The following is a 26,904-nucleotide window of genomic DNA, read 5'->3' on the forward strand; positions in this document are numbered from 1 at the left end:
AATGTGTCATTAACTGTTCATACTAATAAATGGATACCGCACATTTTTATGGCCTGTAATGTAGCATATACTATATAAAGATTACAGTTTGGGGATAACTAGGTTTCTGGAAGGAGTAGAATGCTAAATCGACGGATGACATTGGGCCGAAAAACATTGCTGCTACTAATCAGCTTTGAATGTGTGACGTGACCAGACAATAGAGAACATGCATACATTCAGATTTGTACAATGCTATAATTGGACGTTTAAGGACTTGAAATTTTATACTGTGCTCCTTCAAATTATGTTTTCTGTAATTGTTTTATCAAGGAATATTTGAGGTAGTATAAAAGAAAAAGAATAATGAACAATAATGTCACTGGAGGCTTTTAAAATTAAAATAGATCTTTTTTTATTCTTATACATAGGTAAGTCCCTCCTTCTCCTTCTATATGAACTTTTCTTCCACATGCTGCTGTATGGTTTAGTGAGAGTGACATTCTAGAGAACATCATGATTGCTAAGATAATCCAAAGACGGTTTTTCAGAATAAAATGACATGTTGAAGGTTTGTTTCTTGCATCTATATTTACTGGTCCACAGCACAAAATAAAATGACCACATATACACAGGAAGCTTGAATTTGTACATATGTAGCATCTGATACATATCTGATATTCAGCATCAAGATTTCACTGAACATTGTAGAAATGTGTATTTTTTGCATGTATATTTTACTTGATTTTCTACTTATGTACATCTAGAAAGTTTTAAGCCTAATAAATAGTTTTATAATTTTGAATAATAGTGTTAGTTTATATGTGAGGGAGTAGAGATGGAAAAGTTAGCAATGGATAATAATTAGTAAGGCCAAAGGAGAAAATTTCATAGTAAGTATTGTTGTCATAATGAGTATAGCATGAAAGTCTTCCTTTGCAAGACAGTAGTCCAGCAATTGAAAACTGTGGTTTCTAATCTTTGTCCATTATTCCCTATGTGACTGTGGACCTGTCGCTTGGCCTCTCTGGTCATCAATTTTCTCACCAGTAAAACAAGGAGCTTGCACCAAATGACCTCTATTGTTCACCTTGGGTTTAAATGTCTATAAATGTTCACTGAGTAGAATGTATTGTTTTTGTTTATTTTACTATGAGAAAAGAGAACGTGAATTAAGAGTAATAATTTGAATACCAATTATCCACATTAAAATAATGTCCCTATGTTTGAAGCATAGCACATTTAGCACACATACATAAGCACTTAAGCACTTTACAAATATCCTCATTTATTCTTTACACAGTCTTTTGAAACTGGTTACATAGTAGGCACTGTTTTGAATAATTGGTGACTTTCAGCTATTTAAAATAAACTGGAGTATGGTGATTGAGTACTGAGTTAGAAGGTCAGCACTGGTTTCACTAGGAGCTTCTCAAAGCTCACTGCCAAACATGCTCCAGTCTCATTGTCAAGGCCTTGGACCAGGCAATCGTTATGGCAGTGATTCTTCAACTTCAGCAGCAGGAAAATGATCTGGAGGGCTTGTTGGTACAGACTGCTGGGGTCAACCCCAGAATTTCTCATCCAGAGGGTCTGGGACCTGGCTTGATCACATGCATTTCTTATCAGTTCCCAGGTGATGCAGATGCTTCTGGTACAGGGAGCCCAGTTTGAGAACCACCATATTAAAATTTACTTCATCACTATAGAAACTGAAAGATCTTTGATAAGCCCCTCTAATTTGCTTTAAGATAGGTGAAATTTCACATAATTCTACTGGAGAAATTGTTTTTAAAATTGTACAAAAGAACCAAAAATCATTTTATATTAAGGCTCCATTTATAGCAAGTGAACTTTTCATAAGTTAATAAATGCCTACAAAAATAGTTTTGATTATAAAACCAATTAAAATCTCTGTGTTTCATTTAAAGCATAAACATATTTGAATAAAAATAGGTCAACAATAATTTGGGACATTTATTCAGTATAATTTTAAGATAATTTTATAAAATATACTTAATATTGCACTTGTTTCTGTAAAATATGTTTGGAAAAAGGCTTGTTTTCCCTAGTGTGTTATTTGTTGAATTTGTTGTTAAATGTATTTTTTCCCATTGAAAAAAAAGGTTTTAATTAATGTGATCAACTATCTATATGCCCTGCCTTCATTGTAGAATTAGAAAGTGTTAATAAGGTGGTCAGATGTTCTTTCCAATGATCATATTCCACATTTAAAGAGATGGTAACTGAGAAGAGGTGGCAAGCTAAACCGCCTCACGTTGACGTTAATGTAGGACATTTTATCCTCTGCCATCGTTTCCTTGTTAATTGTTTTTCTATGGGTAACTGGAAGAATCTGTCTCTTCTTAAACATATCAGGACTCTGTCCTTTTGTGCCTGGAAGGAGATTTTAAATATTCCTAATATTTACATGCTTACTTAAACCCAATACATGGAACTTACCGGGACATTTAACTTATTAATGAAAATATAGTGAGTTGTTGAAAAATCAGAGCTTTAGTTATGATTAAGTTATTTGTTTTACTTAAATTGGTTCTACCAAATTCAGTCTTTTAAGCAGAATCTGGAATTGGCAAGTCTGGTGTAATGTTGACCTTATAGATATTACGTTAAATGGCCTAATGGAACCAGCCACTGTACCCCTTCTTAGCAGAGTAGAAAAACCCATTCTATGGGTTTACTCCCAGGAAAGATATACTCAGTGCTCACTTGGACCTTTATATCATGATGATAAATCAAGAAATGGGTGAAGGGGAGATAGGGAAGAGTTCAATTATTATCTAATGGAAGAATCAAGAAGCCTGCCCATTCATGGACAATGGAAACTTTGGCTTCCTCTCTTTGTGCTTGTTTTTTTTGGGGGAGTGGGGGACAAGGTCTCCCTGTCTCACCCAGGCTGGAGTGCACTGGTGCAATCACAGCCTGAGCTACATCCTTCCAAGAGTAACAATGCTCCTGCTCCACTGTGATCTTCCAAATCTTACATGGATTTCTCTGTGGTCAATTCTAATCAGCAACACTCAGTGAAGAAAGCTCTGGGAAACATCGTTTAGCCAAGGGAAAATGACAAGGCCATGCGTGACACCCTGAAGCTGGAACATGAGGAAATGTGAGGCTGGAGCTGATGGAGCCATTTTGTTCCCAGAAAGGGACAGCCCAGAGCTGCTGGGCAGCTTTGTGGAGTCCAGGGATGAAACTAATATAATCAAATGCAGATAGAGGGAATAATGAAACAAAAACCAAACCCAAGTTTGATCACACTCTTTAAGCCCTGGATACTGGAATGTGTGAAACTGGATACTGGAATGCCTGACAATGCCTGAAACCACCGTCAAGCCCTGGATACTGGAATGCCTGAAACTTTGCGGAGCCCAGATGAACCTAATATAATCAAATGCAGATAGAGGAAATAACAAAACAGGAACGAAACACAAGTTTGATCACACTCTTCAAGCCCTGGATACTGGAATGCCTGAAACTGGAGTTTTTAGTTGCGAGAGATAAATTCTTTGCGCCTAAACCAGTTTAAAATAGGTTTTCTGACACCAGCTCTCAAAAAGACTGGTAAATGACAATTTTGATGTAGGGCTGCTGTGTTTGCTGTAGCTGAAGTTTCTTAGATATTTTCCAAAAAAATCTTGGCATAAAATCCATCCAAGAGAAAAGCAAACAACAGTTAATTTGGATCTTTTTATTGATCAGGTAAAGAAAAATAATGAAAGATACTGTATTTTCCATTTGTAAAAAGACCAGGCCAGACACTGTGGCTCATGCCTGTATTCTAGCCCTTTGGAGCCTAAGGCAAGAGGATTGCTTGAGGCCAGATGTTTGAGATCAGCCTGGGCAACAGCAAAGCCCCATCTCTACAAAAAATACAATACAAAGAATAGCTGAGTATGGTGATGCACATCTGTGGTCCTAGCTACTCAGGAAGCTGAGACGAGAGGATCACTTAACCTCAGCACTATTTGCTGCATCAGGAAATCTTTCTTCCTCAAGTGCAATTTAAGAGGCAAGTTTTCTGAGTCCTTAGTATGAGACTGCTTTTCTATAAACTTCTGCAATAAATCAAATGATAAGTAAATGGAACTTCACAGGCAATATCTACTCTCCACATACACTTTAATGAATTGCTGATGACATGATGAAACCACCTACAACCCCCATCAAAACCACAGGGGCACCTGGCCTAAGAGGACCAGAGGCAGGTGACTTTGATTAGTCTCAAACAGGACCTATTACCTAGTAGATGCACTTCACCTACTGTCAGAAAGAAGATACAGGGAAGAGAGGGACAGAGGAGGAATTCCCAGAATGCTTGATTGTGAAAATTATAAGGTTAGAATCGCATTTCAGGACCTGCTGGTGAAAAACAACGACGGCAAATTCCTTCAAACATTTCCTGAACGAAACTAGGAAAGCGGGTCCAAGGTCAGTGTTATTTTCATCTTTCTCAGCCATCTGACTTTTCATCAGGGATCTTTACCTCTTGTTTTGACTAAGTAATAATCCTAAAATGTTGCCCAAGGAGAAAGTAGAACAGCAACAGCAATCGAAGTGAATTACATGATTCCAAGACATCATAAAAAAATAGGGCAAAATGTAAAGGGCTACCACCAACGGTGGCGTTTTTTTTTTTTTTTTAATACATACAGCTTTATTAAGATATAATCAATGTGTCATAGGATTCACCCTGTCTTTTCATTGTTAAGAGCCAATAAGCATTTTTTTTCTCAATATATAGTTCCTGTTTAATGTTTGGTCAACTATATTTGTAATTTGCTGTGCATAGAGTAATGCTCTCCAGGATGAAATAGGATATTGTTAGGTTTTTCGAGATTGAGTAGAATGGTGTGGCTTGTGGTGAAATAAGAGATTAGTGATAGAGGTTATTTATAAGAGGAAGATAAATAAGCACTTGACATTACATCTCTAAAGCTATTTTCAAGAGATTTCACTGATAGTTTGAAAGAAAAAGGAAAATCGAATATCCTTTCACACTGTTAGGAAAACTTTATATTTCTTTCTATTTTGATTGCTGAGAAGCTACTGTATACTCTATACTGGATAAGAGCCCAGGATATGGTGAGACAGGTGCAAACCCACTGCATGTGATTAATTCACCCACTCTGGGTTCCTGTGTTGAGCAAAGTTTAAATCCATCTTTAATGAGAGCTCTGTTTTGACCACTTACTATATTCCGTGTTTAGTAGAAAACTGCATTACTGTAGTCCCCCAGTATCTGTGGTTTCACTTTCCATGGGTTCAGTTACCTGTGGCCATCCTCGGTCTGAAAGTATTACATCACTACTCTTGTGCTTTGGGGCCATTACCAAGTAAAATAAATGTTGCTTGAGCAGAAGCATAAGAACACTGTGACAGTCAATCTGATAACCAAGACAGGTACTAAGTGATGATGGAAAAGGAAAGAGTGAGACTTCCTCACACTACTCAGGATGCCATGCAATTTAGAATTTATGAATTGTTTATTTCTGGAATTTTCCATTTACATCTCAATGCCTCACTTCATCTCATTGTGTAGGCATGGTATACTCTCACATCCTCACAAGAAGGGTGAGTACAATTCAATAAGATATTTTGAGAGAAAGATCATGCCCACATACCTTTTTTTGTACAGTTTATATTTGTTGGATCTTATTATTATTGTTAATTTCTTTCTGAGCCTAATTTATAAATTCTGCTTTATCATAGAAATGTATGTATAGGAAAAATTGACACAGGGTTTGGCACCATCAATGGTTTCAGCCATCAACTGGGGGTCTTGGAATATATGCCCTGCAGATAAGGGGCACTGCTGTAGTTCGCTAGGTCTGTCATAACAAAGTACCACAGACTGAGTGGCTTAAAAAACAGAAATGTATTTTCTTACAATTCTGGAGGCTAGAAATAAAATCAAAGTTTTGGCAGTGTTGGATTGTTCTCAGGGCTGGGAGCTAAGAGCATATTCCTGGCGTTTCTCCTCAGTTTAAAGATGGCCGTCTTCTCCCTATATCTTTACATGTTCTTCCTGTTTTGAATGTGTCAATGTGTCGTGTCCTTATCTTGTCTCTTAAGGGCACCAGTCATACTGGATTAGGGCCCACCCTAGTGACCTCATTTAAGTTACCACTTGAACGACCCTGCTTTAAATACGGTTACATTTTTAGGCACTAGGGGTTAGCACTTCAACATGAATTTGAAGGAGGGTACAATTCGGCCCATAACAAAAATTATTTGGTAAGTTCTTTTTTGTTACTAAAATCAACTACTTTGTTCAAATGCATTTTAAACAATCCTGCCATGAGCCTTTTAAAATTTCTGCCTCCTTATTTTTCTGTCACCAGAAAATCATCAATGCCTGAGAAATGGGGGGCATTCCAAAGCCACAGATTGATCTGAAATGCAGAAAGATGCCAGACCTACACAGTTGGAACTGCCATAATTCTTTTAACTCAGGCATGATAAATAGTCAAACTCTGTGTACAGGAACTAATGGTAAACAACACTGGTGTAGGTAATGCAAGTTCCAGTCCAGCCTGGGCAACATAGCAAGACTTCCTCTCTAGAAATAATAACAAACAAAACAAGTAAAAAAGAAACTTATTTAATACCTATAGAACATCATAGCTTAGCCTAGCTTACCTTAAAAGTGCTCAAAACTTATATTAGCTTACAATTGAGCAAAATCATCTAACACAATGCCTATTTAATGATAAAGTGTTGAATATCTTAGATAATTTATTGAATACTATACTGAAAATGAAAAACAGAATGATTGTATAGGTACTCACTCAAAGTTTGGTTTCTAATGAGTTAATATTGCTTACACACCATTGTAAAGTAAAAAAAAAATCATAAGTTGAATCCGTAAAAAAATTGGGGACTGTCTGTTTATATTTGTAGATAATTTCCCTTGTGTTTTCATCGTTGCCACTATAGGATTTAAGTGCTGCAGAAAAGGAATACTCTTTTTCCAGGTGGGGAACTATGAAGACAGTCTAAGAACAGATTGTCACTCCTTTGATTTTCTTTTTTAATTGAGGGACATGACTGAGAAGCAAATGTCTCTTATTAAACAAAAAAAAAAAAAAGGGGGGGGAGGCTTGGATCACCCAGAATGCACACTGAGCCAAGCATCTGGGTAAGAAAAAAGACAGGAGGCCCTAAACTCCTGAGGAGACCTGGTAGATCATCCTAAACAGGGATTTGGGAAACCCCCCAACTGAGAACTGCAATTTGAGAGAGAAAGCTAAAAAGTTTCTCTTAATTGCCATTTGTTACAGAATTCTTTCAGTGCCCTTATGGTAAACAAACTTTCTTCATTTGTCCGAGACTGAGGGCTTTCCTGAGATGTGGGATTTTCAGTGCTAAAGCCAGAGAAGTTTCAGGCAAACCAAAACAGTTGGCCACCATAAGTACAAAACACTGAAGTCTCCGTTAAAAGTGGCAACTGGGAAAGATAACACCCTGTCATTATCATGAACTGTGTGCCATAGCTTAAATAATCACCATATTAAGCCTATCATAAGAAAGGGACATGAGATATTTTTATAGAAGAAGAGAATCATGGAAAGTACCCAGAATAGGCAAAACTTAAAGTAAAAGTTGATAGGGAGAGATGCTGAGAACAAACAGGCTGAGGACCAGACCTGATGCAACTCACGCCATTCTGATGTGGCTAATTCTTGCAAGCGTATCCATAAGTTTGTTACTCAATGACCAGTTTCTCTGACTGCAAAACACTGAATTATTAACTTCATTCCATCAAAAAATAAATACAGCAGTGAAAACAATTTACAACTTTAAATGAACCTAACAGCTAGTTTACAGGAAGGATAAAGTGTTTCTTTTAATTTATGGAAACTAGTATTAGGATTGTTTATCTGCACAGTAAATTTAAAATACAGCGATAGCTTTAACTTACAAGAGGGAGAGGAAGGGAGAAAGCTGAGTGTTTAACTTTTCGATGTTTGCAAAGGGTCTTTGGAAATTCTGCTCCAGATTTCCCAGAACATGACAGTGACTTAACATGTATACAGGTTTTTCAGTTACCAAACAACCCATCAATTAGCATTTATGGAACATTAATTTGTGTCAGCCAGGTACCGTAAGTGTGAGCAATGATCCAGATACATTTAAATGGGAATTGATTGTTTTATTTATGGTAATCCAGTCAATGTTAGGCTCTTCTTTCTCTGCTTTTGTTTTCCATCTCTTCCTCTTTCCCCTTACTTTTCTCTTTCTCCTTTTCTTTTTTCTCATTGGCAAGTTAAATAAATAAATAAATAAATAAATCAGAGGGATAGACCTATTATTCTTAGAACAATAGATGAAGTTACTACTTCTGAGAAAACAATGCTAATTGTATATCTATTCTTAACAAAGCACTATGCTTGGCACAAGACACAGAAAATCTTTCATTTTTTAAGGCCATTTTCAATCACGTGGAGGAGCTAGACAAATATTTATTGACATGGCATAAAATATAATTGGTCAACAGTTATTGAATTCAGATGTAGAGAGGCCTTGAATCAATTCTTTCTATAATAAAGGATTTCCAAAACATTAAACATGAAATGTAGTGAGATCTCTTGTCATCGTTACAACAATTAAGTCCTGTGGCTTCCTTTGTAGTTTTGTGGCATAATAACAGACATGTTTTTGTTAACTGCAAATAGTTCTTTTTTATATTTACCTTAGCTAGATTAAAACCTAATTTGACAGTTAATTTCAACTATTGCACATAGTAAAAACAGCAGACTTGAAGATTTCTTCTTTCTGGACTACCTGCTTCTTAAGTTCCATTTTCCTGTGTCCTGGGATTGCAGAGTAAGCAAAATCAACAAGCTTTCCTGCCTTCTCAACCTTATTTGTACATTGATAGCTTCTGTATTATTTAGGACCCAAAACACCTTCAAATGGAAAGTTTTTAAAATCCTATGCAAGATTTCTTATTAAATATTACAATGACAACTACATTAATGCACTCCTTGATTCCTTGAGGGCAAAGAGCACTTGGAACACAACATTTAAAGCTCTGGGTGAATTCAGGAATCTATCAGTAAGTCCTGACTCAACAGAATTAGCTCATGTTTACGGGCAGGGCTCTTACATTAATAAAGGAGGTTTTATTTCCAAAACATTCCAGTGTTTAAAAAAGTCTTAGAAAAACTACAACCCTGACTAAACAGTGGTCAAGTAGAAATAATTCTATCACTGAGTACTTCACACAAGAAAAGACCTTGAGAGAGGTCCAATTATAATTAACTATGAAGATTTGACTTAGAGTTGTTCTTGTCTTCAGAAAAAATGAAATAAACATTGTATTGTTTGGGATTATAAAAAATGAGTGTTTTCTGGATATCGGATAAAGTAGTTGGCAGGAATTCTTGAAGTATGGAAGGTCAATATCCTAAAACATCCTAACCAATATAAACATCCTAACCAGTAAAACTATAGACTATTAAAATACATCTGTGAAAGGATTATCTAAAATTATATATTACATAGAATTAGATAAAATGGCCCATTCCAATCAGTCTGCATATTGCAGCAAATTTTAAACAGAAATCTGCAATAGGATAGATTTTTATTGTTTTTGTCTATTTTTATGAACAATGTAATTTTCCGCATTAAACATACTTTTCATTGTTTGAAGTGCTTTATTGAAAAAGTTTAATAGAATACCTACTTTGAAATCTTGTTATTGTTGCTATGTTTTCTTTTGGCAGTAATAATGGATTGCATTTATCTATTTATGCTTCTTTTCTGGAGGCCTCTGGATGAATAGTATGATTTTCCTAGATGATTCGATAATCTCACTGGTGAAGCAATTTGTGTGATTATGAATCACATTCATACTGGGTATAACTTTCAGAACCAATTGGCCCAGAAAATATTTAGTAACTCATTGGAAGCCCCATGCATAAATCAGGAAATCTTAGAATTAAACCCAACTGATGGTTATACAAATTTTAACAGCCTGCATACTGAAAACTCACCACCCAGAAAGGGCATTCCATTTTTGAACAATTCTTCTTTTATGAAGTTCTATCTGTACTTGAGCCCGAATCTGATTTTTGTACCTTATTCATCATTTAATAAATGCTGACTGAGTGCCTATTATATACCATAAATGCTGAAGATAAAATGATATGATATATTTCCTCTTCTCATGGATTTTGCTCTCAGTGGGAGGAAACTATTTCACTAATGACCTTCTACATGTACTTCCTTCAGATGTTTGGAGATAACAATCATTCCCTCAAAACTTTAAAACATTTCTTCACTAGGCTGCACACCCTAAGTCCCCTCATTTAAAATAAAGAATTTTTCAGATTCTTTACTGCATGTTACTTCCATAGTGGTTTGCCTATGTTCCTCTTCAGGTAGCTGCCCCACTAGTGCTAAACCTTGATGAGGTCTGTCTAGAGCACATTTACCCATTCAGTCACTTATCTGAAAAACTTATTTGGCATCTGTTACAGGTCAGGCAAATATGAATATGCCCATGATTTCTGTCATTGAGTTTATGTTCTAAAGGAAGTCTCAAAATGATTGAACAAGACGATTGCTTCTCTAAGTGTGGGCAACCTAGTCCTGTTAATTCAGCCTATGCTTTGTAGATAAGGAAATGGATCTTAATGGGTTTGTGACTCAAATTTTTCTTATATGCTAGTTTAAGGAGTTGTGGCCCCAGGCATAGGCCCAAATACAACAAAATTCACTGAAATAAGCAAATAATCTGCAACTTAGAAATAATACAAGTTGCAAAATAATCAGTTTTTAATAGGTAGAGTGGAATGATTGCAATGTAAACCTCTTCAGGGTTGTGGTAAGCTAAATTGATAAACTTATAATCAGCATTAGTTTGAAAATAGGAAAGTCTATACAAATATTTATGGTAGAACCAAGTAGACTTACATGTTGTCATCATTGTTAATAACATTTTGTTTTGTTTCTTCCTTCTCCTCTCAAGTAATGACAGCTTCTGAATCTGGAACACAGTGCTAACATTGATATCTCAGAACTAAATGTCCCTTCTCTGTCCTCTTAGGGTTCTTTAAACTGGTAGAAGTTTCTTCCCTACCTTGTCTTCTGTGTTAAGCCTCTCTACTTTGAGAATAATTCACACTTATTCTACAAAAGAGTAATCACAGTAGTTTTTCATTTGTTCACCTATGCATCTACTCATTTTATTCATTAAATTTTTAAAAATGAATTTAGTACTTGGTCCATGTTTGGAATTCAGTTAATTTTTGTGACACGAGTGAATAAATGAATGAGGACGTAATCAATTAAGCACATTTCTTTGTAGATTATAATATTCATTTGCTTAGTAGACAAGAACAAGAAAAGGGTTTTTTTGATCTTTTTTTTTTTTTGCCACTGAAGGAAGCTATAAATCTGTAATAGGTGATGCTGGCAGTGTCAGGAACATCACAAAGGGTATCATCCAATGAGTGGCAGGCTGGTTGTATTGCTGACATAATTCTGGCTTCTCCTGTGGCTAATAAGTGCCATGATGATATACCTGTAACAAAGCCAAGGGGTCACAGTAAGTTATTTGATAAATTTTAATGTTCCTTTGAGTCTATCTCATGATTATTTTGAAAATGCTTCATATGCCACATAATATGTATCAGTATTGGCTGGCTTTTGTGTTTGTACCCTTGCCACCATGAGATCTGCTTTTAGCTCAAGCACCATTTGAGAATGGCTCTTCCCATAAGAGATCCATGCTCCTCCAACTTCCCAGCATGTTGGAGAAAAAGGTACAGGCGCTCAGGTTGGCACGCAGTGTTTCCAAATTGATAGAATAGGCAGATGTCATTTCCAGGGTGATAAATTCATAGGCAGCCAAGGTTTTGCAAGATGAAAAGAGCTTATAGACATTTATTGGTAAATGTTATTGCATACATTTTGGGGAACTGTATAAACAGAGATTGAAAAGTAAGGATCCAGACACAGATAAAGTTTCATTCCTCAAAGGGAAGAGAACAACGTGAGAAAACAGAAGCCAGATGAGAAGGAATTTGGGTGGGACTAAGCAGAGGCTTACCTTCATTACTGGTTATCACTAGCACCTTAGTAAGAAGAAACTGGGAACTGTAGAATGATTTCATAAACCTGGTAGAAGCAGTTGCAAGGATATAGTTTTATGCCATATTTGCGGTGGCATACTATGATTACTGTGAGTGTGGTAGGATGACTTTTCTAACCCTCCTCACAACCCGTTCCAGAAACTTAACTTTCTCCTAGAATATGTTGTATATAAAAGTTTAAATAATAAGAAAGGGTTATTTTATCATTTATCATTACACTGAAGAACTGATAAACATAATCCATGCAACAATACATACAAGATCTGATGGCAAGAGGGTACTTATATTTCATGGAAAATGTTTGATTACCCTTTCGACAGTGTGCCTGGAGGCAAGCCCATATAGAACTTCCTCCTTTTCAATGCTCAGAATCTAAAGCTTCTGGGTCCATATCATCACCAAAAGCTGTGGTATAGAGGATGACTAACAAGCCATGATGCAAAGCCAAACAAAAGAAGAAGCAGGGCGTTGGTGGAGAGTGACTGGGCACCAAGGTTGAGGGTCTTTGGATGAGGAAGGAGAGAACTCAGTATCCCTCGTGATGCTTTAGCCTGATTGCAGGGTTGGCCATTTGGCATACTTGAAATATCCATGACTAATTTTCTTTGTTGTTGGAATAGTTTGCTAGGGTTGCCATAACAAGGTACCAAAGACTAGGTGGCTTAATCAACAAAATTTATCTTCTTACAGTTCTGAAGGTAGAAATCCAAAATCGAGGCATTGGTTTCTTCTAAGGTTTCTCTCTCTGATTTGCAGATGGCTTTCCTCTTGATGCCTCTTCACATAGTTGACCCTTTGTGCACTCACATCCCTGGCATTTCTTCCTCTTCTCTGAAGTATTCTAGTCAGATTGGATTAGGACCACATTTTAACTTAATTATCTCTTTATAAACCTTATTTCCAAAATGCAGTTAAATTCTGAAGTAGTAAGAATTGGGACTTCAAATTATGAATTTGGCGGGGACACAATTCCACATACAACATTGCCCTGTATGGCATTCAGGAGACAAGTTGAATACTCCAGAGGAGATATGCCCAGATCCCGGAACACTCTCCAGGCATGGAGTATGTTTATATGGCTTAGAAACAGAACATTTATTATGCACCATGCCCAACTTTGCTCCTGTCAGGGACATGTGGCTGGAGTTACAGGAGCACACACAGAATTGCCAGTCCTAAGTGTAGATTATAGCAAGTTCACCAATCTTCTGTTGTCTTCATGCAATTCTGAATTCTACATTTTTCCAGATACTGTAACAGATATTTAGGTTGGTTGACTCTATTTTTAATGTTTCATCAAAATGTCTACAGCCAAGAGGATGGTTTTGGATATAGAGAACAATGTCTTCATAAGACCTATTTCTCGAGTGGGCTATGCATTTACCATTTTGGTTTGGCATTGTGAAATGCAAGAGTCTATCTGGTTTTTTTTGCAGCACTCTATAATGAATGCTATTTGTGAAAACAGAAGCAAATTAAAAGGCTAGTAGTCTACATGTCACTCATTTTTAAGCCTCTTACAGTTGTGAAAGTCACATGAAGTAATGTAAGCAAAAATGATTTACAAAACTGTTAAGTGACATACGCACGTGTATTATCACTTTGTAGTTATTTTGGCTCCAGTAGCGAGGCTCCTGGAGTTCCTCTAGTATTGAGATGAGTTATAAACCAGTACTCTTATTGTTATCTGTAACTTCAGACTTACAAGCCTTAATAGGACTAATAAGATATATATCTTTTTACTTGAAAAATGCATACTATACATTTTATATGGGTTGATAACAGAGTCCTGGAGAAACATCACTCCAGAAGCCACCAAGTTATTACTTATGATTGCTTATGTTCTAGTCACACGAAATAGGTACAGAAAATGAAAAATTTGTGTCAAAAGGAATAACATGCCTTGGGGAGTTATTTTATGAGGCTAAAATCATGAATAATGCAACAAGTCAGAAACGCAAAATAATTTGTAGTTAATAGGAGGATGTTTGCAAAAGAGCTCCGGTGACAGATGGGGCCTTGTTAGGAGGCTTTGTTGGGTGATAGAATTTCGGGAGAAAGAAAGAGGAGGTTCCACTGGCATTTTCTCAGGCTAAAACTCAGAGCTGGGCTGAAAGAAGATAAAAGAAGATAAAGAGGATTTGTAAGCACAGGAGAGTAAGACAAGCGGGGACAGGAGTACTGGAAAGGCCAAAGCAGCGGATGGGCAATAGCCCCAGTGGCTCAGCAGGACTAAAATCCAAGAGTATTTGGAATTCTTTACCCTTTCATATGTTTTTGTTTGCTAAAGGGGCTTTAAACCATATGTAGCAAAGTATTAATATGTGTTTAATCGAGTTATTTTTGTACATGGATACTTGCATTAACAGTAGTATATTCCATACTTTTCTGTATGTTTGTTTTATCTAAGCAAATATGAATTAAAAATTAAAGCCTAAACCCCTGTTTTCTGCTAAGATCTTCCTCATTAAGCAGAATCTCATATCACTCACAACTAATATTTTCATTTAGTAGTTGAGAAATATTCTTTCATCTGACATTAAGAGGTAAGGATGCTATTTTTAAGACAATACATTATGATGTATTACTATTTTATAAAGGACAACTCATATGCCATGTAGAAAGTATGCAAGAGACTGAGGAACTCTGAAAGTGCTACAGTTTTCCTCTAAAACATTAAAATTGCACAAAACTTACATAAATGAATTACTTCTCTTACAGAGAGGTATGTTGTAGTCAAACAGTTTTGAAGTAGGATCAGAAAACTGGGTTCTAGCTCAGGTCTGCTGGTAATTGTTTAACCATGGGCAAGCCGAGCCAGTTAACTTTTCTGGTTCTTCCGTTCTTTATTTACAAAATGTAGAAGATAGTCTTTCTAGCTCTGAGTGTTTTCAGTAGGTGGTAGAGTAGCAGAGTGTTAAGGAAGTAGGTTCAGAAGTCAGACTGGGGCATGTAAGAGCCTTTACAGTCCCTATCTTACAGGCTGTTTATGAAAAATTTGTAAAATAAAACAAACACAGCCCTATAAACAGTGCCTCCCAAATATAAAAAGGCTCAGCTCTTTTAATTGCTGTTTTAGAGAGTTGTGATTCAGTATACTTAGAACTATGCTAGGCTTGTGAAAGATTATAACACCAAATACGTTGTTTTTGTTTATCACTTGTATTTTTCCACTATTTTATTGCATCCCAGAATTAAAAAGAGATATAATAAGTATAGTACATACAATAATTGCTAATCCATATAGTCTCTAAGAAAAGTGGGATGGTGAGTTTCATCCTCAGTCTAGAAGAGGAGCTTAGGCATGAGACGCGCCAGTGATGTGGCTTGGACTATGTCTAAAAGGACTTAATGAATAAGGTGGAAAACTAGCTAAGTCTTAGTGGCCATTCTTAGTCTCTTCTCAGTTGTCAGTGCTAATTATTGAAATGGAATAACAAAGTCCTAAGTAATTTCACCACTAACAAGGAGAGTTCCGGGTTATCGGAAGAATCTGCCTTAATTCTTTACATCCTGGGGCATGGATTGATAAGTTATTTCTTAAGCAGGAAGTTTATGTACCAAAATTTGCATTCCTCTACTTAAAAGCATGAATTCCATTTCTTTCTAAGCTCAAATACTGTTTCCAAACAAGCTGTTTGTAATCTTCTTTGCCAGGAATTCCTCTGCATCCTCATCACTTTTCTCTTGCCCAGTGAGGCAATGCACTTGGTTTTGTGCATCTTACATTGAACCAGGAGGAGAATTCAGCTCTCATCAACAAAAAGGAAGTCAGCCTTGTGCAGAGGCTTGTGTCACTGTCTAGAACTGTCAATGCCTTCCCCCTAGAGGAAAGGCGGCTTCTCTTAGAGAGCTAAACATTAAATTAGATCCTTCTAGAAATCAGGCTCTGGAAGAGTTTATTTCGAGTTTCTGGCTAACTGAGCAATGTGGTGAACTGCAGTGAGCGAAGTTTCCCAGGCAAGTGGATCTAGGTTGGCTCTGCCGCCTGCAAGCTGCTGAGATTACTGTGGCAAATTACTTACCTTCCCTGAGACTATTTGCTTTTTGTAAAATTGGAACAAAAGTGAACCTACCTTATCGGGTTATTGCAAGGATTAACCAATGATAGTTCATGTATAGTACTTAGCAAACTAACCAATCAAATAAGAATTACTTATGTGCGTGTTGCCATAATTTGGTATATCTATATTAGTTCCCATCCCTTTGCTCTGTCTTCTCTTTCCAAAAAGTAAACCACGGTGTTTTAAAATAGTGATATTAATGTTTTATATTTATTCTCTAGAAAATATAAAGAGAAAATTCAATATAATCTAAAATATATTGAGATATACTGACTCTTCAAATTCAGTATAATCTCAAACAGTAGATATAAAACTCAAAATTCTATTTGGTCAAGAAAGAGAAGACTAGTATGCAGAGAATAGGATTGGCGCACAGTGTTCTTTTATAACAACCCAACTGTTTAGGTGGGTAATGGTTTTTGCTTCCCCAGTCCACACTGTTACTTACCCACAGTCATTAACATTTTGTTTCTGTGAAGATCCCAACATGCCTTTGCTGATACCCTTGAATGTGGCCAAAACATCTAAGGTTTTGTTGTGCTTTGTTTTGTAGTTGTGCACATTTCTCATGTTATTTGATGTAAAAGGATTTTGAAGGGAGATGGTTTTTAATGAGTTAAGTGATCTTAGAAATCTGACTGAGAATCCAAATTAAGGTATTTTTTCCTTTTTGGTCCCATACTAATCATTTTATTCACCTGAGCTGACTCTCTAATCACAAAATGAATCAAGTCTTTGAAACCCTTTCATTTCCTCTTTTATGCTGTCTTTCACAAGGAAGCAGAAACAGAATACTAGTTTTGACAGAAAGGAGCCACTGACTTCTTTTACATCATGGCCCTCTGTATTCTCAGTGTGACACTGGTCTCAGAAGAGATGGCTATAAAGCCATCTCTGAGAGTGGCCCTGAACATCTGGTAACTTTTCCATTGCTGACGCATTTCTGGAACTCAAGTATTTTCTTCTGTTACCCTTATGTGGATTAACAAACCACGGAATAGTCAAACCCCTTCTGGAAATGACCGTGATGAAACCACACATATATAGCTAAAGACAGCAAGGATATAATTGTATGCTCTATAATGTACTGATACCAGATTAATGTTATGACAATAGATTCCATAAGTTATTCTCATTTTACCAATGTTTTCTTTTCTGTCTATTTAGCAACCTTAATCACAGTAATAATAAAAGTTTGTTAAACATTGACGGTATGGCTGGCATTTCTACTCTCTTAACATTCATAGTACCCACCTATGAGGTGTAGGTACTATAATCATATGTGCTTTACTTATGAGGGCACTGAAATGCAGAGAAGTGAAGTGAATACCCTATAGTCACACCGCTTGTAAGGTGAAGTGGTAGGCCCTGGAATCAAACTTGAGTCTTTGGACTGTAACTCCAGCAGAACCAGGTTTGGATAGTGTGCTTGAGAAAGGCTGCAATTTGTCCAAAGCTGCTGCTGCTTCCAAATGCCATTTAGTTTGTGTGAACAAGATAGTTTTGAAAAGGGAGCTCCCCACTGAGATATAGGCTTTTTTTAGAACAGCCTTGCCTTAGTTTCAATTACTTTAGTGTTTCTCACATGCAGTGAGGCTCCTAACTCTCTCTCTCAACCTCAGATGTCTGTAGGGATTATTAGAAAAGGCATATAGGATATTAGGCTACTACGTGAGGACCTATTCTAATAAGATTATTTTCTAAATTTATTATAAATTTCCCTGGCATGTACTACATATGTTTTCTATTTTAATGCCCAGCTGTTTTTTCAAGAATTCATTCTTTTAGGAAGATAAATAGCAAGGTGCAACAGAGAATACATATTTTCACTTTTTCAATGTGTATACTTCATCATGTATATAAAAAGATAGACAACGTGTTTTGTTTTGGTGCTAAAAAAGAATTACAAGAAGAACCTTAAATCACAGAAATATGCTATGTGTAAGCAAGTCACATTCGAGAAATGAAAAAGGAGAGTGTGAATCAGAAATACTTAGAGGAAACTCGTTTTTCACCCTTCCTTGGTAATAGGCAGTAAATGAAATCGCCTTTCTAGGTATAGCTCAGAAGGAAATGAAAAGGACTTTTTTAGGTAGAGCTCAGAAGGAAACAAAAATGATATCATTCATTCCATAAGGAGAAATATAGTTAACGGTAACAAGAAAGTGACCCTTCATCATTGAGAACATTTTCTCCTTTTCTTGTGACACGATGCAAGATACTCTGGATTTTTTTTCAGAAACATGAATTAATGATTACAAATGTGCCTTTCGTCAGATCCTGCATGGGAACTATACTATGCTGGGGCATGAAAGGTTCTACTGGGCTACCATTTCTTTCAGTGAAATTAATGATCATCCATCTTTACAACAGCTTGATTAACAGAGCACCTGGAAAGTCCCTGTTTCCTGGTTTCTGTGAGTCAGTAGACTAATAGATATTTTCAAATCATAAAGCATCCATGCTTTATGTTTCATCTAAGACCTTAGAATATACCTTAAACAAACTGTAACTGCTGTCATATATGGAGACCTGCATCTATCACTGTATCTTTGAAAACAAATACCATAAATTGTTACAACCAAGGGTAAAAACCCATGTATGTGGGATGTGGCATTAAGGGACAAGGAATGGAGTGATAAGCAGGAGCAAACTCACAGAGACTCTTATATTTCATACTAAGGAGTTTTAGCTTCAACAATGAGGTGTAGGAGCCACTGAAATGTTTTAGAAAAGGCAGCACTATGATCAGACTTTTAGAGATGTCACTTTCATGTCACTGTGAAAATGTTACTGTAAATGACTAAGGAAATCGTAGTTATATTATGTATTATATTAGCTGACAGCATTTGATTTAAAGCTAGAATAGTAGAAGGAGGTTTTATTTAACTCTTTTTTAAAATATATATCTTCTAATATTCATATCTAAAAGAAAAAAAATGAGTTACAACTCAAAAGTGATAGTAAGAGACTATATCCTACAAATAACACAGAGAAAAGAATCACTAATATTCTGTATGGCCTCTTCAGAGTTCCAGAGTCCTCTAGGGTGTGTATTTTTGGCATCTGGCATGTAGCAGGGAAGCCTGGAGGCAGGTCCTGAGTGTCCTCTATGATGTAAAGCATATTAATTTAGAAAGAATGCAAAATGTTATTTATATAGAAACATGAATTGAATAATAAATATTAGAAATGCCAATTATAGATTTTAAAAATTATTATTACAATACATACTTACCATTATGTTAACTTTTAAGTGATAAAAGGAGTGTCAAAAAGGATATGTGGTAAACTTAGGAAGTACTCAACAAAGATAAATATACATATAAATCTTCACCTAAAGTTATGTAAGGACTGGGTCATAAGCATTGAGCTGTTCCCATAACACTGGTCAAAGACTTTAACTCTGGGTATATTAAATTGCCTTCTCTAAGAAACAGAGAATGAAACTGAAAAATACTCTCTCATGCTGTGGTGAACATGACAATAATAATAACAACAATGACAATGATGGTGATAATGGTGATAATGGTGGTAACGATTTAGTTTTCCTCATTGGTAATTGTCTTTTTTGCTATTGACAAATCCTAAGTAATAAAGTATAGGAGGACCTAAATATAGAAAGTTTGATTCCAGTCTGCTATTTATTTAAGGAATGAAGTAAAATCATTCAATTTTTTCATTTAACTTTACTGATTAGGAAACAAGTTCAGATGAGGTGAAATGCCACTTAATTGGACACAGTTGCAAAGCATCTTGCTTCATACGCTTCATAAGTCACTATATATTTCTCATAAATTGAATGTTTCTTAAAATATCTGGCCTTTGGGGCTCAGTCCCTAAATCAGTAGGGACAGCATGGGGACTAAGACAGAAGTGGTTCAATACCACCAAAATTAATTCCCAGGTTGATGGCTTCTTTGGCACTGCTTGGCGGCTATATATGAATAAACTGAGGTAGGAAGACATTTCTTGTCTTCAGAAGGGCAGGGATAGTTTTCACCAATCAATTCTTGTTTCTCCTCTGCCACCAGAGAGATGAAAAAGTCCTAGGTTAAAACACCTAGAACCTAGCTCTGTGCCACATGTCTTTGTGTGTTTCTTTACTTGAACAGAATCTGGCTAGGTATAATTGAATCTAATCAAATGCCATGTAAGTTTATCATTTGATCTCTCCATGGTACCAGTGTCCTGTGAACGTATTCTAGGCATAGATTTTGTAACATTGGTGTAAAAAATCGGACACAGAACTATCAATTTTTCCCCTTAGAAGTATTTTTTTTTTAGTCTGCTCATTTTCAGTCCCAAATGGAGCTTTCCTTTTGGTTTAGAGTTGTCTCTTTGCCTGACTAAGAAAAACCTTCAAAAAATACCAAGGTAATTGAAAAGTATGAGTTATGATATAAACATTGTATTCATTGTTAGGAATTGTCTAGAATTCTGCTGAAAATGACTGAAAGCAAAATTGTGTGGCCATCCATGCTATCCATCTGAGAGAAATTCTTGTAGAAAATTTCCCCTCATTGAGCATGGCCAATATTGTAAGTTGCAAAATACAAGTATTATGCATATTGAGTATGAAAGCTTAATACATTTGCTTAGGAACATAGTTCACAAAATGCACAAATGGTGTGTATAGAATCAGCTTGTTCAGATAAGACCAGGAAAGCTGAATCAGCTTCATTCTAAACCATCAACATCTATGACCTTGGAACAAATCAATAGAATCTATTCAACTCGTCTTTGGGAAATAGAGTTAATTCAACTTCTAACTCAAGTGAATTAATATCTATTGATTCCTCACAATGTGCCTGAGATAGAATGAGTGGTTAACTTTCTTGTCCTCCAGTAGCCCACTGGCTAGACTAGAGACCAGTTTGTACATACTGAACAATAATCCAAAGTTGGGCTATGACCATTGCACAAAGCATTAAAGGGAAATAGATGATGACTGAAGGGTAAAGGAAGCTGGGGAAGAAGAGGGCTTCACAAAAGAAGTGAAATTTAAGTTAGATAATTAAGGAATAATGCCTTTTTCCTTTCTTCTTAAAAATTGCTGAAGAGTCTTGTAAAATCACATATCTTTTCTTTCTAACTGATCAACTACTTCAATTTTCTAGCATTTGAACTCAGTTTATTGGTAGAGATTAATGAGCTAAATTGACATTTTAAATGTAACCATCCTGTCTTGCATATATTTGTAAAGACTAGAGTTGGAAGTAGACGTTCTCATTTGTCAAATGGAGAGCTGTAATAAAAAATGTAATTAGATGGAAAATTAGAAGAAAATTGGCACTTCTGTTTCTTTCAGTCTCTAGAAAAATCTCACTATTTTGCCTGAAATTTTTGTTTTAAAATCAAAGCAAATTAACTAAAAACCAAAAAAGCTAACATATTATAGATTCCTTAAAGGATTATAAGTTTGTATATGGAAGGATCATTAGACTGATTCTGTTTGGCTTCATATTGCAGAATAGGACCCATGATTTGTTGCCTGGGTTTTGGCTCGATAAACACAAACTTCTAAAAATAAAAGTGACTCAAAATTCAAATAGAATGACTTGGGAAGTAATAAACTATCAGTTTTCATAAGAAGGATGGTCACCACCATTCCAAGTTAAGCTCAGAGTTGTTATAGTCAAACATAAATTTCCTCAAGAAGTATTTTGGATTGACTCAGATGGTCAAAGCAAGCGGCAAGAGAAGCAAGTGGGTTCTGCACTGTTGAGTAGGAGTGAGATGACTTTGGATCAAACATTAAAAATAAAACGAGAAGCTAAGAGGGAAAAAGAACAGCAAATACAAATTCTCCTTTTCTGAACCATTTGGGAACATTCTTTGTACTCATGATATATAACTAAAACAGGTTGAAAAGAAAACTGATGAATCTTCTTTTCTTTTCATTATGAATTAAGAACCATCTGTACAGCCAAAAGGCTTAAACAATACAAAATGTTCTATTATGGACTAGATGAAATGAGATATATAAAGACTTAGGTGTGTAAGCAGAGTTCTTTGTCAAATAAATATAAAGATACATTTTAAATGTGCATTTTAAAACATTAAGGCTAAGTATGGATTAACCTCTTCAGTGCTTTAATTATAATTTTGCTTGACATCCCAAGACTAACTGCAACTCAACACAGAGAAAAGCAGAGAAGCTGAACTTTAATTCCAGTCAGATAATTCTGAATATCATTTTTCAAGCCAAGGAAAATGCAATGCTGAGTTGGATTTTTCTACTAATAGGAATTGATTTGATATTAACTGAAATTGGATGACTCCTAAGTTTCATTCTATCAACCAAAAGAAAAAATATGACTATAATTTCTAATATACTTTCCCAGTCAAGAGACCTTGTAACATTGGGAATGTTATTTTGTGGCATGTCTGGTGACCCTAGGGTTAGACTCCTTACATTTCATCATAGGGCTTTGATAGCATTTGTTGGGCTATACTCTCTCTCCTCTCTCTCTCTCTCTCTCTCTCTCTCTCTCTCTGTTTCAGTAACAATAGAATTGGTAACAGAACCATAAGAGGCTTTATGAACATGGACATATTTCAGTTGGTTTAATATTTATTTGGTTGTTAGGGATACCTGAAGTTCCTGGTACCTTTGCCAAAATGACTCTCTTCTGCCCCTCACACTGCTAACTTCTGTCCTTACATCATATTTACTTGGCAGGGGCCATCAGCACAATTTTCCTAAGAATTCACTCTCTCTACTTAAGAATCTCCTTTCAGAGAGAAATATATCTTCGTCTTGACATGACTCCAGGTGGTAATCATTTTCATACTTGTATCTGCACTACTAAGAATCCTAGTTGGCTTTAGAATGGAGTTGTCTTCTATTTTCTTGCTTAGTGTAGTGCCTACAGACAGCTGTTCCTCAGTGAATATGTTGATTGTCAGGAGACATGATGTAAGTTTGGTAGATATTTGGCAAAGAATTGTTTTTTCAAACTGACCTTATTTCTGTTTCTTTTCTATTTTTTGTGTCAATCACTACATAGGTCAGAGATGTCATAGACATAATAATTTGATTTTAATAAACTGTCATGTGATAACCTTGAATAAAAATCAGAGAAACTTAAGCTCAGTGATCGTATGGTTAAGTAGATTGACAGCTGGTTGAACAGTTAGACTCTCAGTCCCTTGATCACTGGCTCAAAGGAGGACTATTTTTGTGAGGAGAATTAAGGAATGCCATTCTGAAACTTCTCTGTCTGAGTTACATAAGTCAGAACAGCATTCTAGAAGCTTGTTTCATCATTAAAAAGCACACAAAAATATATTATTAAAATAGAAAAATTAAATAATCTTTTTAAACAGACTTTTATATCTTCATTACCTTATGTGAAATAAAAGGAATCATTTTATAAGATTCTTTCTTAAAAAGTCAGTGTGAAATTTCTCACTCCTGGGTCACATGTTGGCCAGTCTATTTCACAGATACTACTGAGAAAATAATTGAAGAGATGACTGCAGCAGTGAAATTTTAAATTCAGTATTTATTAATTTGGGACATTATAATATTCTAAATGGTAACCTAGGCTCAACTCACAGGTCTTGTTATATAGTGAAGTGGCTACTGAAAAAGGGGTCCAATCAGAAAAAACTAATTTACGTTTATCTTTCAGTGTGGCCCTTTCCTTTCATTGTCTTATTCTTCTTAGTCATAAAATATTATTCTTATTCTTATTGCCTTATTGCCTTATTCTGTCTTATTCTTCTTATTCTTCTTCTTAGTCAATTGTCTTGACTTAGACATGTCCAACTATGCTATAGAAAAACATAGCTATATGAATACTGATGAGGAAAGTAATTATCTCTGGGGAAGATGATAACAGGGAAGGCAGAAAAGATGGTGCTACGCAGTGCTGAGAATGTCCTGAACTTTGGTTTGGGTAAATGAGTTCATATATATATATATATATATATATATATATATATATGGAAAACATTAATTGAGTAGTTTATTTGTGCACTTTATTGCATTCGTCATTTTTAAATGGAAGAATTGTGTGATGAAAGGCATTAGGCAGAAATAAGCGCATAAGCAGACATTAGATACATTTGATTATAATAGATGGAGTTATATGGAAGGTAAGAGGAAGAAAGAGTTGAGAATGCTGTCTTTTCCTAAGTTCTTAAAGCCTTAAATGCCACGATGAAAAAACAAAACTTTGTTCCTTAGGTCTGAGGCAACTGTTGGGGATTCTACCGGTTTTTTGTTTTGTTTTGTTCTGTTTTTTTTTTTTTTTTTTTTTTTTTTTTTTTTTTTTCTGAGACAGAGTCTCACTGTGTTGCCCAGGCTGGAGTGCAGTGGCACAATCTCAGTCTCTGCCTCCCTGGTTCAAACAATTCTACTGCCTCAGCATTTCAAGTAGCTGAGATTACAGGCACATACCACCACACTTGGCCAATTTTTACATTTTTAGCAGAGATGGGGTTTCACCACATTAGTCGGATTGGTCTGAAACTCCTGACCTCTAGTGATTCACCCGCCTTGGCCTCTCAAAGTTCTGGGATTACAGGGGTGAGCCAGGGGATCTACTCTTTGAGCACTTAATCTTGTAATTCACTGGAGCGAACTAATGACTATGGGAGCTGGTTGGGGATCCTCTGGAAAGCATGCTATGACTCCCACAGAAGAGCACACACTAACAGGTCAGGATTTCTGGGTGGAAGGTCAGAATCATTCACCTTCATTCCATTCTAGACAAAAATGGAACAAAAAGTATGCTTTAAGAGGCTTAATGATCTTTGGTTTGAAAATGAACTATGTCGAAGAATCAGAGGCCTGGAGAACAGGAAGGACAATATGAAGAGGTAACTTCTGAGAAAGTTCTCTGTAATATGGCAGAGTAAATCCAGGGGCATCTGCAAGAATGGCCTTTCTGCATAGGATGGCTTCCTCACATCCTCTTCTATGAGCCCATGTATTTGTTTCTCTAGGACAGGACTAACACTTAGTAGGTATTTAATAAAAGTTTTTTGAATGAATGAAGAATGGATTATCCCCTTCAAAATAATAACATTTTTGCAAAGGAATTATTTTTGTTTTTTACAGAACAGATTGATAAAAAATTGTGTTCACTCTTAGTTAATATACTGTATTTCTTTCTTCAGTTAAATATGCCTTCCATGATAGATGTAACGATTTATTAGTGAGTGTGTGTGAATGTGTGTATCTAAGAAATACTTCATTAAATGTATACATAGCCATAAGCTGCATTCCAAGTGCTAAAATACTAAAAATAGAAAAATAATGCTTATAAGATGAGGAAATAAACATGCATAAGTCCCCTTCTCCCATCTTTTCTTGAAGATTTACATAAAACATTTATGACACACTCACCTTTCTATAGCTCATATTTCCAACAGCTTCCAGAACCAGCTGTTATTCCGGCAAACTTTATGGGCATATCCAGTAGATTAAAATCTGAGGGAAGAAAAGTCACCACATACTTGCTCTGTACAATTTACAGAAAATACAGTGTAGTCCCAGATCTTACACCTTAAAAAAAACAACTAAAATTGGGAAAGAAAGAAAAGCTTGGAAGTCCCCTCCTCTAAGATTTCACTCTTGGCAAGATAATTTCATGATTATTTTCATTTGCTTGAATGTTGTGTTTTGCTGCACATGCACTTCCAGTAAAACCTCTCAAAATATAAACAGTCAGTGTTGACTTCACCTTACTTGTCCATATACAGAGTTCTCACTGTGATTTTATCCTTCTCTGTTTACACTGGAGGCTTGTCTATTGTTTATTCACCTAGCTTATTAAGGGCCATAGGTATTTATTCTGAGCATTAATAATTATATTTACTACTAATAATATAATCATTTAATTGTCTTAGTCTTTTGTGCTGCTCTAACAGAATATATGAAACTGGATAATTTACAAGGAACAGAAATTTACTTCTCACAGGCTGGAAATTTCAAGATCAAGATGCTGGCATCTGGCGAGGTCTCCTTGCTGTATACTCATATAACAGAAGGCGGAAGCGTAAAAAGGGACAAACTCTGTGTCCTCACGTGGCAGAAGAGGAGAAGAGAGTGAACCTACCCCCTAAGATTTTTTTTTTCTTTTTAATAGCAGCATTAATCCACTCATGAGAGCTCCACCTACACAACACACTTCGCCAAAGGCCCCATTGCATTAGGGATTAGGTTTTCAACATGTAAATTCTGGAGGACACAGTCATACTATAAAAACACTCTATATATATATATATATATATATATATATATATATTTAATTATAATTATAAACAGTTTTATAATTTTTAAAGAACCTTCAAACATTATTGTTTAATGTGGACAGGACAGCTCTTATTAATTTTATTTTAAAGGTGATTAAATTGAGGCATGCACTGAATAAACACATTCCCAAGGTCACACAGCTACTGAATGCCAGCTGAGGAACTAGAACTGAGGTACAGAAAAGCTTTGACAAGTGCTTGGGCAAATCTTCCTACTGCTTCTTATGGTTTTATCTATTCCTTTCTTTCTTTTTTTTTTTTTTCCCAAATAATCAACATGGTAATTTTCACTAGGCCATTTTTTACCCTCTATTTAGATTTCATTTAATGCTTTCTTCCTTTCTTTACACTTGATTTTTAAAGGAATCATATAATTATTTAAGACAAATGTCATGGTAGTGCATGCCTATAGTCACAGCTACTTGGAAGGCTGAGGTGGTAGAATCCCTTGAACCCAAGAGGTGGAG

The 26,904-nt window shown here is 35.8% G+C and overlaps 1 long non-coding RNA gene across 1 annotated transcript; it reads right to left on the reverse strand.

Annotated features, from left to right (window-relative positions):
- Positions 1-10,765: 10,765 nt before the first annotated feature.
- LOC116557529 lies at positions 10,766-26,223 on the reverse strand. The gene is made up of 2 exons (XR_004271555.1): positions 25,530-26,223; positions 10,766-11,533 (listed from the first exon to the last, which is right to left on the reverse strand). It is a non-coding gene; the product is annotated as an uncharacterized LOC116557529 (long non-coding RNA).
- Positions 26,224-26,904: the final 681 nt, after the last annotated feature.

This window comes from Sapajus apella, unplaced genomic scaffold (assembly GCF_009761245.1).
Source record: "Sapajus apella isolate SASKATOON/1434 unplaced genomic scaffold, GSC_monkey_1.0 scaffold19, whole genome shotgun sequence".
Taxonomy (NCBI): domain Eukaryota; kingdom Metazoa; phylum Chordata; class Mammalia; order Primates; family Cebidae; genus Sapajus; species Sapajus apella.